We start from the raw sequence: 19551 nt of genomic DNA, 5'->3' as shown, positions 1-19551 counted from the left end.
GTTGAGTTGTATGCCGCTGTGGATGTATGAGCTGGTTTTCATTTTTGTTTGGGTACGAAATATGAATGTCGCAGGGAGAAACAGTGGCGAGGTTCGACACACTCACCCAAACGAGCCTGTCTCGCCTAGGCGAGACTTGCAGGAACAGATCAGAGCTACACTCGAGCTCTCGCTCAAGTGGAAGCCCTTGTCTTGAGCGAGACAATATCTCGCTCAGGCGAGAGACGCTCGCCTAAGCGAGGATGCGTGTAAGCTCTGGGCTTGTTGCTTTTGTTTTAGCCCAGGCGAGGAACCTCACCTTTGGGCGAGGGGTTGTCTCGCTCAGGCGAGGAGGGCTCGCCTAAGCGAGGGCACTCCTATCGCCTAAGTGAGGACTCATGGCTTGAGCGAGATCAACTGCGAGTTGTGTTGTTTCCTTCACTTGGCTAAATGAAATGTTTGATTTATGATATACCCTATATAATGTATGAGACCTGCGAAATGAAATGCATGAGATAAGTTGTGGTTATAAATTGGATTGATATGATTGCATGATCTCGGCATGTGAAACAAATGAGATGGTTGGTGTTAAAGTGGCATGGTATTGGCATGAGATGAAATTCCACAACTATGGTTTGAGAGCAATGAAAGGGTATGGAACCACTGGGAAAGAAATGAAAGAGGTGAATTATAAAGAGCTGGTATGCGATGTATATGTGTATGTGTGATAAACCTTTCTTGATTGGTCTGGTATGCTTGGTCCGTGTCAGTGCGTAATTCCTTGAAAATCTCTATGTGGGATTTCAGAGTCGTGCTTCAGTGGTGGGGACGTAATTCCATGACCCCTGTTAGTGGGTGTCCATGGTGGTGCCCCATCTATATAACTTGGTAAGGATTCAAGGTAAGGATTGCATCCTGACACTCTAAGGAGTCAGTTAGTCTCACTTAGAGCAGACAGACTCTTGTGGTGAGAGTAGTAGGAGGCCTGAAACTCATTAAGGACTAACCTTGTGTGTGATGGAATTGATTCATTGTAACACTTGTAACACATAGCTCGGGGGTGAGCAGAGGTATCCGCCACAAGTACAAGCATCCGCTGAATTCGACCAGGTTATATGTATCCGGATGAGTTGAGTCGAGTCTTAGTGTATTGATTGAAAGGTCATAACATGCTTGGATGATATATGTACATTGGACTGTGAAGGTATATTTGATTGCATGATAAAAGTCCTGTTAGCTCTAGCTTACCCTTTGCTTGTTTGATTGCTTTGTTTGTTGTTCTTTTACCTTTGTGATGATCATCAATTTATTGATGGGAACAGATGTGAGAGGTACTCGTGGTCAACAGGGGAGAGATGATTCCGTTGCTTAGTCTTCTCGGGCTGGACTTCCTGTCCTTCTTGGGCTTTCTTTAGGGTTACGACCCATGTACTTGTATATGATTCCAGTAAACTGTTTAACTTGTTTTTTTTTGGGCATCGTGGTGTGTCTTGGATTGTAAGGAGTTATGTTTAAACTCCAGGATTGCGCTGTTATATTATAATTGTATGACACTTCTTTTAATTATGCTTATTAATTAAATGAGACGTTATAATGAAAGATAAGATTCAGTTATAATTCTGAAACTTTTGAAAACACTTAAGCAACATTTGATTTTAAAGGATTAATAGAGCAAAATAATTGATTATATTGTTCTGAAACCTATCAAGAACAATTTAACTGATTACAAATAAACTTAATAGATTAAAAATATTAAAAAGTTTTTTAATCTTAGTTTTACTTTATAGAAACATTTTCTTTCAATTTCTTTTACTTAAGGTTGCATAAGAAATTCACATTACTTTTAATAAAAAGCTAAGACATTAAGTTTGTGAATTTTTCTTTTTGTTATATGGGATATAACTTTATCATTTCTATCTATTGTCAAAGTTAGACTCACTTCATGACCTCTCACTTTAAGCACACGTTAACTCATGTTAATAAGGATGTAAACGCAGTCACTTAAAGTAGGTTATATCACTTTAAGCAAAACGTTGTTTTTTTTTTCTTTGAATGCATATTCCCCCGTTTAAAATGGTATATCTTTTGTGCAATTGAAGCTCGTCTAAGGCCACCAAACAATTATGTGATGAATAATACTATCACAATTTGCAATAGAAAACATTTTTAATTTTTATTTAATGCATATTACTTTGTGGTGAAAAACACGTGTTTGTGGTGATTTTTGTAATGTCTCTATCTATGACAGTGATTTTTTTTCGTCACAGATGTTGTCGCTGATAATTTTTAACGATATCCTTCTATGTTTTCTTCCATATTTTCAGTTTTATGCATAAGAAAGTCTTCCACGCACATTGTCACACAACATCTCATAAGAAGTTCTAAAAAAAAGTTATGTTTCGTAAATAGCCTGTGCTGAAAATACACTCACCCAAAAAATCTTGGATACAAAAATTACCAAAGAAATTGCAAATCATGTGCTATATTAAGAATATGTGTTTTTCTATCAACTCCATTGCTTTATTGCATTTCAACATATTCGATCTGACAAATAATCCCGTCTTCATGATCATAATGCTTCATGCAAATCAATTTCATTCCATTATTACTCCTGAAAATATGTTCTTTATTAGTTAAAAGTACATAAATGTTTTGTTAAACCTCATTTTTTTTTTCACCAATCAAGTAAATTCATTCACAAATAATACACTGCAAATTTAGAGAGTACTGTCATTTTAAATCTCTATCATTTTGTTTTTATAGTGGCAACTTGCTAGTTTACAGTGAACTTGTCTTTTTATTTTGGCAACTTTTTCTAAGACTAAATAAATAATGTTTTAACCCAAAAAAAAAATCATCAAAAATGTTATTAAAATTTGAGATGTGGTATTCAAATCAAAGTTTCAAAGATAAAAATGTCAAAGCGCGTAACTTGGTTGTAAGTGATTCCAGCATGAGATATGGTGAAAGTTTTATAGAAAACTAGATCGAATCCCATATATAGGAACAGAAAATTATTAAAGACATTAAACTTGAAACAAAATTGATGTGCTCTAGCATAATGTATTTGGATAATCAGTTAACTAATCATTCATTATAATAATAATAATAACTTGTTAACTAAGAGCTCATTCACAAATTTCATCGAGAAGTTTATATATATATATATATATATGGGCGGAGCTTTTTGGGAGCAGGGCCTGGACCCTCAAAATTATGAATTTTTTGATTTATATATATATATATATATATATATATATATATAATATAAAAATATATTTAAAATTTTTTAACTTTTTTAAATGGTAGGTAATATATATTAAAAATTAATAAAAATTAATTTTTTTTTTATTTCTTTTATTTAAACATAACATTTAATGTAAATACAAAATAAAATATAAAACTAAATATAATAAAAAATAAAAATATTTAGGTTTAATTTGTTTGTGTCCCTGTTTTTATTTAAAAATTGACACTAAGATTATGTTAATTACACCAACAAAGCAAATTATTCATATTAAGAGTCTCAATTTGAATGAAAAGATCATTGATCTGTTTCGAGGAATTTAACGAAATTTATTGTAAAAGATCGAATTATATCAGTTTTTTTCAAAAATCGGGATCAAATTGAGACTAAAAAAATTGGAGGACCAACTTAACATTTTTAAACCAAAACATGAATCAAAAGAGTAATTAAACCAAATATTTATTAACATAATTTTTATTTTCCTTTTCATTGTCTTTTTAGTTTTTCACAAATTGTAATAATCTCTCACTCTCATATGTCTTCTTTTTGTTTTTAAAGAAAAAAAGTTAGACATAAACTCATTATATTTCTCATTTATCATCTTCCTTTCCCGTCTCTTGTCTTACTTGATAATGAAAACATTATTTTTTTTTTATTTCATGAGCTTCTTGTATATTTTTTTTATGAATATAGAAAAAAAAAAGTGTATTATGTATTAATAAAATGAATATATTTTTCTTTTAATAATTACATGTCTTAATTTTGTATTAGATTATGATCAATTATTTTTTAGTATTATTTACAAAAAAGATATATTGATAAATAATGAAAGAATAAATTAATCGTTTAAGAGAGATGATAATGAAATTATTGACTAAAACAAGATAGATTTTACCTCTTCACATATTTTGAAGCATTATACTAATGATAAAAAATGTTCAGTTAAAGAAGTCATTTTTTGAAGTATTATTTTGTCAAGATCCGCCACTATATATATATATATATATATATATATATATATATATATATATATATATATATATATATATATATATATGAAAAAAAACACAGCTACTTTTTGTATTTTTTTATGAAATTTATTGAAATAAATTAAAAAGAACTTTATGCTTTTTATTATCCATTTTCACTGATAACCATTTGTCACTCCAATTTATGTCACGACTGAATTATACAAAGCAATTAAATACTTATATCACCCATAGATCCAAGAATGACAATGTGGAGTTCCATCTAACCATTAAAGTACTCGAAGGAGATAAAAAACCATACACACACACACACACACACACATATATATATATATATATATATATATATATTAAAATTAGATTATAATAAATTAAATTCATATATTAAAACAAATTATTATGTAATAGTTATTTTTTCAACAAATAGACAAAATTCCACACAAACAGCAATTCTATTTTAAATGAGACCATTCTTAAAGAAACGGTTTCTTTTTTTTTTTTATGGAAAAGCAATAAATTTGACGGCTTGTACATGACAAATATATAACGAACTAAAAAAATAAAATGATCCTAAATTAGTATAAACAGACTTTTCGCTGGTTGCAGTGTTTCATTCATTCAATAATTTTTCATTACAATAATTTGGAGTAAGCAGCACATCTCACGAGGCAATGTCTGCAAAGAAAATGTCAGAAAGTAAATTCAGAAAACTCAAATAACGTGAAGTATCTATGATTTATCAGAAACTATAATTGAATTTGTAATATTCCTAGTTTTAACTTGTTAAAAGCAAATAAGCATATGCATGATTTGAACTAGGACCAATATTTTGCTAGAGATTTTTCTTGAGAAAATTTTGCATTATTTTGTATATTATTTAGCCCGAATGATATTTAAGTCAGTTGCTAACTGTTACCGTTGCAGGAAAACATTTTAAGAGAGAACATATATCTATCACCAAGAAATTTAGATTCACATATTATATATTATACCAACCACTGGCAAGCAATACATGCTAATTATAACCACCTAGTACCTTAAAACACAACCTATTTGTCAAGCCATTTTCACTGATTAATTCTCCTCTGTCATATACCTAAAATAAAAGCATCCATCTACAACAGCTGCAAGAATTTAATACGATATCACACATATTATAAGAATCCTTTGCCAAACTAAGAGTTTCCAATGTAACTGGATGAAAGGCACGCATACACACATAAATAAACTACTTCAACTTTTAACTTTTTTTTTTTTATCAAATGCAATTTAGGGCAAGATTAATACTCATCAAAACTTTGCTATCTCTAATCAAGGTTCATGTATAGAAATTTGATTTTAAGGCATCTTGGCTTCTTCAAACAGCACATTGACAAGCTTATATATATACTGAAATTGAGAATCATGTATATGGATGACTATATAATTGAAGAAGCTGTTATGTAAAATTAGCATCAATCAATCTGAAATGAAATCTTAAGATATTTAAAATAGAATTTCAGAATACTCGTTTACATTTGTCATGGATAGCCAATTTCTTAGCAGACTTGCATTGTTAACATGATGTGGCTGCAAAAGTATCTTAATTGCAGTAATTCAACCTTTTTAACATTAAAAGATGGAATACAATTACATTTATCTTTGTGCTTATTTTTTACCTTTTATGCATATATGTTCATACCTGAAAAATATATTACGAAGGACAACTTTTAGGTGTCTGATCTTAATGTTCATAAACATTTTCTTTGCAGGACTGAGCCTGAGGTCATGTTTTAGGACCATACTGGTAGCACATGATATGAACTCGTAACAGTTCCAAATTAATGCAACTGTACCATCATCTAATAAAACTGTGTATGTGACTATAGCATGAAACTTGAATCAATTGAGAAGCAACACCCATCAACCTAAACAAAAATTTAAGGCAAAAACAAACAGAAAATAATGCACAATAGTCCATTACATTGAATCCACTTCAGATCTTTCAGTCGGTGGATCTTTCTAATCTTAAGTTTTGTAGCTAACAACATTGGACCACATACAGTTGTCTACCCAGGAAACTAACAAATTGAACCGCTTCTGTTTGTCTGTAACTCACATCAACGCATCCCAAAAAAAGTTAAAGAAAGGTTGTTGAGATTGTGAGACAAACGAGTACGACTGTAAGCAATTACGTGAAGGATCGTTTCTGTTAGATAGATCACTTTCATGTTATGTAGAACCACACAAATACATGTAGTATAGTACTATCCAGAACATGTTAAAGTCTTTGAGGTCATGAATTATTCACTGTCTGTTTATCACATACTTTGTCTCATATATCTTCATATACTTATTTCTACAAACACCATTTTCTTTCCTTATTATTATAACAGATAAATATCTGTGCATGGATATGGATATGTATGAAAAGTGACTGATAATTAATACTGGGAAGAGAATAGAAGATACACATACATACAGTTGAAATTAATAGAAAAATCAAACAGTATGAGATTAAAAGTATGAAGTATGAGAAAGAATGGTACCTGAAATGGAGACTGTGGTTGAAAAAGTAGCAGAAGAAACTACTCTGTTGGTTATTGAGTGATTGAAGCTGCAAGATGACCTGATGGAACCACATCTCATAACAACAAAAAAATTTCCTTTTTGGTAGGTTTCCTTTAAGGATCAATTCCAGTTTATAACAAGACCCTTTTGTAGAATATGAAGAAAATCAAGCAGAAGAACAAGCCAGGTAAAGTTAAAACCTTTTCTTTTTTTTTTTTCAGAAGTGATTGACACCAGAAAGAAACCTTGAATTTGAACCAAAAAATGAGTAGATATGGATTTTCAAATGAGGCATGAGATGAGGGAAAAGAGTGTGGTGATTACCAGATCATGCTGGCAGCTTTAACCTCTCAAACCAACATACTTGTGAAAAGAGAAGAAACTCCATTGAAGGATGGAAAATCCTGTGATATCTTGATATGTTGATACATAGAAATTAGCAAAAAGGGAAGAGGCCATGCATGGTTGGAGTAATTAAAAGAAGGGTCTCGTGATCCTCTTATCTCCACTGATCCATATGAATGAATGCCTGTGCCGCAGTTCAATGTCTCTTTTCTTTCACTGTGCCAAAGAGAGAGTATTTAATGGTAGGTTTTGGTCCTCTTACAGCTATTGACAATGACTCTTTTCTCTCTCTGTCTCCCTCGCACTCTGTAGGGTTTACATTTGTTAATCATATTATAACTGCTATGAAAGGGGACCACATAATGGTCCTTAGAAAATTTAAACCCAACGCCAAATATTTATATCACAAGTTTAACTATTATTGGAAAAAAAAATATACCACTGTCATAGTCTTGGATGAAAGATCCTTTTCTTGGGGAAAAAAAATACATTTTTACCATATATAAATATATACTAATGACTCAAATCCAAATAATATAGTTATGAAATGTATATAATAACTATGTATAATGTATCGATAATAACTATGTTATTTGGATTTGAAAAATGAGACCCTCAACCTGTTTTTTTTTTTAATAAAAACTAAAACTAACTATTGTAATACTATATCGAAACTTAAAAATAATCATTTTCTTAACCAATAATTAATAATAATATTTATTTCAAAATTGTGCAGGGTACTATGTCCTCTCGAAATCTACATCGCGAACCAAAAGAAGAGAATTAATTGTTACATGTCGACACTAGTGCATGAATACAGAAAATGTGTAAAATGCTACTTCTTGAGTTCTTGGATACAGAAAGTGTGTAAAACGTTTCTGTATAAAAGATCAACTTGATATAATTAGTCACGGATTAACAACAGAAAAAAGATTATACTGTCGATCAAATAATAATTCCTTCCTTATTCATGTTAATGTTATTATTGATACTTCAAACATTCATGACAGATTGCAAAAGGATTGAAAAGAAACTAAATATGCCTTATTCATTTGATATCACAATGGATTGTCGTAATCAACTTTTATTAATTAGTAAAACCTTGTTATGATTAAATTAGCTAGTCAACAACCTATTCTAACTTAACTGGTAGTAATTTAAAGTTTCAGGAAGTGTCCACAGAACAAATCTTTAATTTAACCTGTATTCATGTCAATGAAGCAAATGAACCAAATATATACATATCCAAAATATTTACAACTGTTCCCATAATATTTATATATATATATAATCAATTAGTACTCATTTGCTACAGATATGACAGCAAGGTTGTACTCAAAGGAATTCAGATTTCCTAATACTGTCAACTAACATGATATGGCAATGGTAAAGAGAAAAATATAAGTATCTAATGAGTCTTACGACCAAATGATGATGATTCTATGATTAAAAAATAAATAAAAATGAAGTGCATGTGTCTTCAACATGGTGATATTGTTGATGATATAATAAGATGACAGAATCTAAATTAATTTTGTTAATAATAGTATAGAAGCGCGTTACTAGAAAGTGTCACGATAGGTTGAGACCATATTAAGTTAGGTTGGATTTGATTAATGGTGGTTAAAATAGGTAATAGAGATAATGTTGGCATGTGGTTTGAGAGGAGTTTGGACCCTACACAGAGATAATGAGAATTAAATAATGTGTGGTAATTAAACGTAATAAAAAGGGTATATAAATTGGGCAGGTTGGTGGAATCAGTTGAGTGTGCCCTCGTTTTGTCTTTAGCTTTGGGTGGTTTCTCTGTCTTTGGTGTATTTGGTTGACAAACAATGACATATGGACAGACCAAATGGAAGACGAGGACCACAGATATGCATCTTTTTTTTTTAAATAGTTGTTCTGATTAATGGATAGCGTCACATGGTTTTGCTTTTGTGTTTTACCTCAATCACTTTGATATCTTCAATTGATTAAGGTAGTTGTCACTTATATGTGGTGGTTGTCATAAAAACACTTCATATTAGGGCTGTTTCCTTTACCAAACGTATTAGGGTTCTCTTCTTTCTTTCTTTTGGTCCCACTTGTGTTCTGACTATGATAATTCAATTAACTCCTTTATGTGTAGATAGGATTTTAGTTTTTTTTTTTTTTTTTTTAATTAAGATGCCCTTTTGCTTTCCATGCCTCCAATCTCACAGTTACTTTCTCCCTCATGCTACCTAAATCAAGGTAAGTGTTCCTTTTAAGAGAAATTCACATTTTTCAAGACCAACTTTTCCTTCACCTGCTTCATTTTTTTTCTTTAACCACCTCTACTTTTCTTCTACTTTGACAATTAATTAAAATACAATATATAAGATGTACTACACATTCATATTTCTACAATAATGTTCAACAATACATAAATTCCTAAAATTTAAACATATTAAATGCACATTTATGCACATATATAATAAGTTATATATATGCATTGTAAATAATTAGTTTTTATCATCAACTAATATAGCTACTAAAATATTCAGCTTGGACACTCTTGCTCTCACTCTATAGAGGTAAAATTAAAATTGAGAGAAATAAAAATGTGCAGAAGATCTTCATCCCACACAAATATTAGGCACCTTGTTAATTCCATTCCCTGTTTTCATGTGGGTAATTTTTTTTTTTTTATGTTTTGGTGACCTAATCAACATTTTTGTTTAAAGTGAACAAGTACTCTAGAAGGATGTGATGCATTTCTTGTCATTCCAATTAAAAATATTAACAATCAATTAGATGACATTGACTTGGTTACAACATGTGTATTACATGAAAGAAATAACTCGGTAATATTGTAGGAGATTATGTAAATTACTATTAACTTCCTTAATTAACACCACAATCAATTATTTTTATTAATAACATTTAAATTGGGACACAATGCTCTTAAATTGAGACTCTCACAAAATTAATCAAAACACTCCAAACAATTTCAATCTCAATACAAATTAACACTCACAATAACGAAAATTGAAAATTAACATATACAAAACAAAAAACCAAACAAAAATGCGTTGAAAATTTACCTTATAGGAACCGCAGCGCGACAGTTGCGGGAAAAAAGGAAAATGTTCGTGCACGAAATGGAGGTGCAGGAAAAAGAGGTGCAGCGACGGTGGCCGGAGCAGCGTGGCCAGAGGCAAGACAGTTCGGTGGCAGCACAACGTTGGTGGAAGAAGAAGAGGGGCTTGCGTGGTGGTGGAGGGTCGCCGGAACAGTTGCAGAGAGAGAGAGACATTATCCAATCGGAGGGATGACTGGCCGGAGGCAGCGTGGCCGGAGGCGAGACGCGACGATGGCAGCACAACGATGATTAGAGAACAAGGGGGGCTCGCGTGATGGTGTCGCCAGAATAGTTGCAGAGAGAGATGGAGGAGATGCAGCACGCGCGAGGAAGAACAAGAGGGGTTCACGTTTTTGTGCCCTAATTAAACTATATGGCCTCGGTTCAATTGATAACCGAGGCATATAGTGCTATTTGGCCCCGGTTCACAGCCACCCGAGGCCAAAGACGTAACATGTAATGGCATTTTTGAAATTTCTGATCACGTTTTTTGCTTCAGGTTTGTTTAACCGAAGTCTATAACACCTTTTGGCTTTGGTTTTACTTAAATCGAGGCATAAAAGTTGCCTGAAATTGCAAAAATGTCACCGCTCCTTGCCAACCGAGACCTATAAGGCGAGGTAAAAATAAAATTCTACACGTGTAAATCATTGACACTTAAAAAGATAAAACCAATGATTTATTATTTCATCAAATGCTAATGATTTAGACATTGATTAGAAATTTGAATATGTTGATTATGGAATTAAAACACAAAAGTCTGAATGAATAGTATAATGTTTAATCATGTCAACTAATAGTAATTCTACAATCACTAGGGATAATAATAAGTGAGCAGATTATACTTTTTTTTTATTCTTTTGAACAACACATAAATGTATTAATAAATTTATTTTTAATAGTCAATAGGGATTTTTAATCACTAGGGATAATTTTATTTTTAATAGTCTATATTCTTAAAAATTACTATTATTCACATTATTAGATACCTAATAAAAAAATAGATGCATTCATTTGAGATTGAAAGTCATATATGTTTCGTTAATCTCTTTTCTTTCTAGTAAAGTACTCAAATTTTAATAATTTTAGTATTTTTTATACTTAACATTATATAAATTTATATTGTAATATTTTTATTATATTTAATACAGGTATGTCAGGATAAGCCCATAAAAAAATAATATTATTATGTTATATGCAAATTACATTTTAATGTTATTATATTTTATTATTAAGAGAATCATATTTAAAATATATGAAACCACTTGAGATTTAACTATAAACTAATATGTGAATACCAAATAAGATACTACTTTTGTCATTAGTAACTTATTAGCTAGTGAAATATAATTAGTAATATAAATAAAATAATTGATTTTTAGTTAACTTATATTAGGTATAATCATGTATTTTTGCATTTTAACTATGCTAATATTTCAAAATATATCAATTATTTGTTATTCTATAAAAAAAATTATTAAAAAGAGAAAAATAAAATAATAATAATAATAATACGAGGACCGAACCAAATTCATGTAAAAGAATACAATGTAAATTTTCTACTATGTAAACAACTCTTAAACATAGGAAATGGAAGCCTATTATGAAAAAATCAAGAAGATTTGTTTATGGTATAGTATCATACCATTTATAGAGAATCCACTATACAATAAATATTACATTTAATTATGTAGTATAGGCTACGGTCATGAGAAAAAAAAAACATAAATATAAATACACGATGATATTTTTAAAATTATAAAATTATTCGCAATATATAGATTACGGTTCAGATAAAACTGCTATACTCTGGATAGAAAAATATAGGCTATGATTCCTTCGGTTGACCATAGCCTATACTTAAGCATCCAAAGTGTAGGTTACGATTTTACGGAAAAACCAAAGCCTATACCTCAAAATGGGGTTAATTTGTGAAATTTTTACTTGCTCGCGAATGGTCCTGTTGCATCTTGCTATGCTGTGAACTAGTTGTTCTTCTCATCTGCCATAAAAGAGAGGCTTTTTCCTCTATAAGTTATTGTGTTGAAGTTTGTTTCTCTTTTCTTTCTTGTTTTTCTTTGTTCTCTTTGTTTTAGCCACTAAATATCTTAAACTACAGATATAGTGATGCATTTTTTAGTGTCGTCATTGAAGTTCTTCCATTATTTCATCTTAGCTTATGAGGTTTGGAGGTTTTCACGTGCTTTTTGGGTTTAGCAATGACACATTTTAAGTTTTTGGTTCTGCCATTATTGTTGCCATTGTTGCATTTTGTGTTTTAGGTCATCCCATTGTTGCTTCCAAGCGTTTGCATTTTGCACCATTGACCCAGTAATCAAGAGAGCTTTTACATCGTTGTAGTCTTACATTATTGTGCTTCCAAATTCCTCTCTCAAGGCTATTGACTTTAGAGTTTTTATATGATTTTTGGTTTTAATTATTTGAAATATTTTTTTAATATGTTGTTTAATATATTTCTTGTATGCTTAATATGTTGAATTATTTTTTTTTTAAATTAGTTGATTGTATGCTTAAATTTATCTTGTTTTAAATTGTTGTTGCTTTGAGTGAGCCTTAGTTCTCATCTGAAATTCAATACGAAAATTATGTATTACCTCTTATTTCTAAAAAAAATTGTAAATTTTTTTAAATTAGTATAAGAGGATGTAGTACTAATAATTTATATGTATTGAATTTTGGATTGTCTAGTTGGACAGTTTATGAAGATTAATCACCTTTTGATAAAATAATAGGGCATATAAATTAATATACATATCTTAAATTTCATGAATTTTTGCTAATTGTATTTTAGATTGATCTTCATGTGTATATTTGATTGGGGCTAATAAACACTTTCATTTCATATAACCTAAAGATCAATGCAAAATGCTAACAAAATTTTATGAAATTTAAGAAATGTATTTTAAAATGAATATGTGTCAATTAACTAAAAAGTGATTTTTCTTGATTGGCATAAAGTCACACCTTGTATACAAAAGTGAGGTGATCATTCATTTAAAGAATGCTAAAATTGCGATGGAGGATCAAGAATTGAATATCATAGTTGTTCAGTTATAGATGATGTGAGTCTATGAACCATTCTTTATATTTAATTATTACAACTATACTTATATATGAAATAAATGTTTTGCGTTTAGGTATATGTTTGGAGTTACTAGAAATGTAGGATTGAGTGATTTGTATGGGATTGTTGTATATAATCCATCATTTTCAGGTTTAATACAATGATTATTTTCAATTTAGGCATTATTGGCACCTACTTGTGGTTTCACTCATTGATGACACTATTGTACAATTTTGCTCATTGCACAAGCATCCCCCCACACATATGAAACAAGAAGTAGATTAATAAGAACCTCAATCTTATGAACTTTCATTCTTATATAAGTGTATCCTAACTAATTTTTTTTTCATAGTGCATTCACCATATATTTGATAAATGACATTATCGTGTTTTTAATTTTGTTATTTCTATTTTGTATTGGTATTGTTATTATATCTTTTTAAACAATTAAGGGTTTATTAAATTATTTTCGAGAAAGATAAGTATTTTATATTTTATTAGATAATTAAGATTTTCTTAGATAATTTTAGAAAAGATGAGTATTTTATCTTTTAGATAATTAAGGTTTTATTTCATAAATTGTAAAAGATTAGTATTTTATTTATAATTTTGCAGATAAATTAAAATCACTAGAGATTAAAGAATTGGATAATTCAATTATCAATATAATCAATTATCTAGAGTTGCTTACTTCAAGTACAGAAGCAAGTACAAATTTCAAGCCTAATCCAACAAGTTGTGCGTTTCTAAAAATCTATAAATAGAAGGCCTTACATAATTGAAATTCAAACGTTTGATCTGGAAACTCATTCTAAAGGCTAGAGATATTCATTATTATTCTTTTCTAGAGTTCATAATGTATATAAGTAACTAACTTCCTCATTCATGGGACGTAATGTATCTTAACTCTTTGTGATTTTTTATTTAATATATTTCTTTTACATTACTCTTGTGTTTTATTCTCGTTCTTAACTGCATGAATTGATTGATTGCTATTTGTGGGTATCTGATTATTGGACATGATGTTGGAACCTAGACTAGGATAAAACAACTAATTGATTTTGCATATAGACATAGAGCTTAACGATTAGTCATTCAAAACATCTAAACTTATTGCTTAATGCTTAATGCAGACTTTTAATAAAAAGACCTAAGGCGTTATGGTTCTTATTAATAATTTTAGATTTGTCTCTAACACATTAGAACTTGTTAAATATTAGTGTGAATGCTAAAGTAGGAATTAAAGGTATATTGTTTAGTGTTTTCATATTGATTTGGTACATGAAATCTAAACCCAATGAAGTCTTTACCGCATAAGTACTTTCATAAATTTAATTGCACTCTAGATCTTAGAATTATTCACATAAATTTGAATTTCTTTCATTATTCAAAAGTTCTTTAACCTATATTAGTAAATAAACATAGTTTTTCTAAACAATGCGAGTTTCTATGAGAAAATGATGTTCGGACTTATCCACTTTATTACTTCTACGATTTGGTACACTTATCAATATCTGTAACAATATTTAAGGCAAATCATTGAAGAAATGAGGGTGGCAATAACTTTTTTTGAAATTTTTAAATTAAATATGTAATATGTATTGAGAATTGGTGGGAACACTATAAAAGGTTCTTTAATAACATTTATCGATGGGTTTCACCGACAAAAATAAATTTGTCAATAAAGTTTGTTAGTAAATTAAATTAATTACCAACGAATGGTAATGGTGAAGCCAAAAGGCGACGACGACTAACCTAGAGGTCGGTGGTGGCAACTTTAGCAGAGAAAGAGAGGCAAGGAGGTGGAATTGGAAGAAGAAATGAATAAATAAAAGGAAGAAGAAGAAAATGAACTAGATCATGATATCTACAAATGAATTTTTACTAACAAATATTTCCCAACAGAACTTTGTTGGTAATTACTGGCATATTTTTTATTTCGTCGGTAAAATTTAGTGATGAACATTTTATTGACAAATTTTACTAATGAATAAGTGTTATCGACAAATTCAATAATAATTAAATTGAGTGTCTTTTTTTTACTCATTTCCACTCGTGCATGTTTTTGTTTGGTTTTTAAGAAAAAAAGAAAGTCAGACACGAATTCATTATATTTGCTCATTTCTCATATGTTCTCTTCCAATTTGGAAGAAAAGATGCAGTTCTTTCTTATTTCACTTGATAGTAAAATATTAGTTTAGTAATTTAAAAAAAAATTTATCTCAGGAGCCTTTTGTATTTTCAATTTTTATGAATGTAGAAGGAAAAGTTATGTACTATGTGTTTTTTCATAACTTGTTTTTAATTGTGACTTGATTGTCATAAATTTTTCTTTTAATAATTGTGTCTCTTAATTGTTTAATTTGACAAACCTTTTCTTAAGGCTCAAGGAATTACAAGAGAGGAGTTTCGTATTAATTCATTGCAATGTGATCCAGGAAAATGTCTTCAAATATGTGAATATCCAATGAGTCAAAGAGATGAAAATAGAAGAGCTTACTTAAAATGGGGTTCATATCAAATACAACTTCAAAATTATTGTTGATGCTAATGACCATCCAAATTTGAAGAAGTTATTAACCATGCTTGAATATGTCAATCTTTGGCAAAAATAGTAAAGTCAATAACATTTTACTTGATTGATCATTTAATTTATCTTATTTTAACTCTTCATGTTCTACAACTACAATAAAAAGATTATTTTCTACAATGAAGATTATCAAAACAAAATTGCGGAATAAAATTGAAGATGAATTTCTAGCCAACAATATGAATATTCACATTGAAAATGAAAATGCTGAAAATTTTAGTTTTGATTCAAATATTGATGAATATTCAAGAATTTGAACGAGAGAAGGACAATCCTTTATATTATAGTTATACTAAATTATGTACTCATTTTTTTGTATTAGTGACAGTAATTAAAAATATAAATTTTTAGTGTATGATTTTAGCTATTCAAAATTGTTGGTCAAGATTCGTCACTACCAAATATAACATGGTGAGAGACAGAAAAAATGCAAGATGAAAAAAAAGCTAGCATGGTTGTCGCTCAAATTTAGCTATTTTGGTATAAATATAATTTTTTGATTCTTTTTCTTCCTCAATTACTTATAATTATGTAGTATAACAAATAAACCAGCTTCTATAAGTGAAATTACTATATAATACAATGGATGACAACCATCATTCGTGCTTGTATTCAATCAAGTTGGAAACAAAAAATAATTTACTTAATTTAAAGTACTTTAAAAAAATTTATTTTAGTGTAATAATTGAAATTATTTTCTTTTGTTCAACATTTCAACAATCTTCAACCATTGTTTCTAGATTCAATTGCATATGTAAGAAATGCTTGTGCCGAACATATAGTGAAAATGTACAATAGTTTAAATTGTTATGTACCCTACTTGTATACCTTAAATGTAAAGCTTTTGACTAGTATAAAATTATTATGTATTCTATTTCTAATTTCTCATTGTACTTTTAGATGTTTTTTGAATACCCTTTTATCTAGGGTTTGTAATTATGTAGGTCGGAACCAAAATCAAAAAAATATTTTAAAAAAATGAAAATAAACTATGATTCCACATAAAATCATAGCCTATAGTCAAGTATAATAAGATTCTACCCAAAACCGTAGCCTACACCTATGTTATATTTCTGAAAGATTTTATGCTATGGTTATCTCATTAAACTGTAGCCTATACCTATGTAATTTTTTATTATATTTTAAGATTTTATGTTGTGGTTATCTCATTAAACTATAGCCTATACATGTATTTTTCTTTTAATATTTTTTTAATGATGTTATGCTACAATTATCTACAAAAATCGTAGCCTAGATCTCCTTTTGAAAATGACTATAGATTACTGTTAGCTTGAGGAATGTTAGCTTGAGGAATAGTAACCTATTATCTAATATTATATACTATAGTTTCTAATAGTCTTAAGATATATTTTTTTATTATGACTTGATATACTATGATTTATTAACCATAGTTTAACATTGAAAATAATTTTAATCATTTCTCTTCGCTATAGTAGTGATCTTGTTACTTAAACCTAAAAAAAAAAAACTAATTTATCAACACAATGGTTATCCTTCCTAAAAATATACGAGAATATTTAAACTCCATTTAATTATATATCTCTAAGCACTTTCTTCATCTTCCTCCAAATGAGCAATTTGAATATCCAAGACCGTCTTACATAACAAAGATGGATCAATTTCCTGTCATTTAAGAACATTCAGTAGCCAAAATAATCTCATTATGATCTTATCATATAAATAAATACAAAAACTTATGGTACATTAACGGAATTATTCATCTTATCCTGAAATACATATAATATATATATTGTTATTATCGTGTTCGATCAAAGAGTATTCCCATATATTTTCTAATTTATTATTCTTATTTAATTTTATAAATTTATTTACAACTCCTTTTTGATATGCAATTAAAATCTCATTTTTTCTCTGCTTCTGAGCTTATGAATGGCCTGATTCAAATTTTTAATTGACATATTTATATATTTTTATATGATAAAAAAATTATAATATATAAAACACTACTAAAAGTAAAAATATATAAAGAATGAGTTAAAACAATAAAATCAGGCAAAAGAAACGCATTTCTAATTCTAGTATAGATTCAATAAATAGAATAAAAATAACATCAACACAAAGAGAAAGAAAAACATACTAACCAGAAATGAAAATAAAAATATTGATATACACAGATAGTATGAGATTCAAAGAATATAATCTGTCAAAACCCTCAAAAGAAGAACTTTATAATAGAAGAAAACAAGAGTAGACAAATAATGGAATCAGTAGATAAGAAGTCACAAAGAAATAGTAAAATCAAATCAAATCAAAATTTAAGTAACAAAAGAAATAAAAGAAGAAAATATAATCAAAATTAAAGTCACATAAATATAAAAGAAAATATAATCAAAATTGAAGTCATATAAAGATAAAAGAAGAAAATAGAATAAAACTTAAAGTCACATTATAGAGATAAAAGAAAAAAAAATCAAAATTAAAGTCACATAGAGATAAAAGAAGAAATTATAATCAAAATTGATTATAAGAGAATAAAGATAACTAATCATTCTCTTTTTCCTTAAAAAAATTATAATTTATTGAAAAAGGTTTTAACTCATTAAATATCATTTTTAATACCAATAGAAATTAGCATACACTGTAAGGCCCCTTTTTATTCTGCTTCATTTTAAGGGCTGTCCTACAATAGTGGGCCAAAAGGGCTGGCCCATGGGATAAAAGCCTCTCGTGGTGCCCCATCTATATAACTAGGTAAGGATTCAAGGTAAGGTTGCATCCTAACACTCTGAGGAGTCAGTTAGTCTCACCTAGAGCGGACTGACTCCTGTGGTGAGAGTAGCAGGAGGCCTGAAATTCATTAAGGGCTAACCTTGTGGTGAGGGAAAATTGATCCATCATAACACTTGTAACACATAGCTCGGGGGTGAGCAGAGGTATCCACCACAAGTGCAAGCATCCGCTGAATCCGACTAAGTTATACATATCCGGATGAGTCAATCGAGTCGTAGTGTATTGATTGAGGGGTGATAACATGTTTGGTTGTTGTATGGATATTGGATGGTGAAATTATGTTTGAATGTATGATGAGAATGTTGTTGGCTCTAGCTTACCCTGTTTATTGTATGGTTTTCTTGTATGTGGCTCTTCTTTCTTGCGATGATCATCAATGTAATTGATGTGAGCAGATGGGCGAGGTTCTTGTGGTCAGCAAGGAAGTGGAGATTTCGCTGCTTAGCCATCGGGGCTGGATTTTATTTTCTGCATGGTTTTTCGTTAGGGCTATGGCCCATGTATTGTTTTACACCTTGCTACTCTTTTCTCTTTTGCTAGACTCGTATCTAGTATCCTGTTGGCATCGTGGTGTGCCCAAGGTTGTAGGGGTTGTGTTAAAGACCCCAGGACTACGCTACAGTACTATTATTGTGTGACGTTTCCTTTATTTTTGCGTAATATTTAAATGGTACGATACATTTATGGTATCAAAGCGGTCATTCCTTAGGTCTGTGGACTTGGATGTCCGCTTAGCTTTCTCTGTGTCTTCTGAGTGTTCTTGGTTAAATTCTTACCTTTGTCGAGCCTAACCAAGTGATTTTCTGTGTGCTAGTGGACTATGGCACCTCCTCGTAGGACTTCGCAATCATCCCATGGAGACGTACCTGATATCGCCAGAGTGCTGCG

The 19551-nt window shown here is 29.8% G+C and overlaps 1 long non-coding RNA gene across 1 annotated transcript; it reads right to left on the bottom strand.

The window, feature by feature from the left end:
* Positions 1 to 4767: 4767 nt before the first annotated feature.
* On the bottom strand, positions 4768 to 7512 carry LOC114175779. Its single transcript, XR_003602907.1, has 2 exons — positions 6744 to 7512; positions 4768 to 4890 (listed from the first exon to the last, which is right to left on the bottom strand). It is a non-coding gene; the product is annotated as an uncharacterized LOC114175779 (long non-coding RNA).
* Positions 7513 to 19551: the final 12039 nt, after the last annotated feature.

Source organism: Vigna unguiculata, chromosome 3 (genome assembly GCF_004118075.2).
Source record: "Vigna unguiculata cultivar IT97K-499-35 chromosome 3, ASM411807v1, whole genome shotgun sequence".
Classification (NCBI taxonomy): Eukaryota; Viridiplantae; Streptophyta; class Magnoliopsida; order Fabales; family Fabaceae; genus Vigna; species Vigna unguiculata.
The sequence above is the reverse complement of the archived record's forward strand: the minus strand, read 5'-3'. Positions and strand labels throughout refer to the sequence as shown.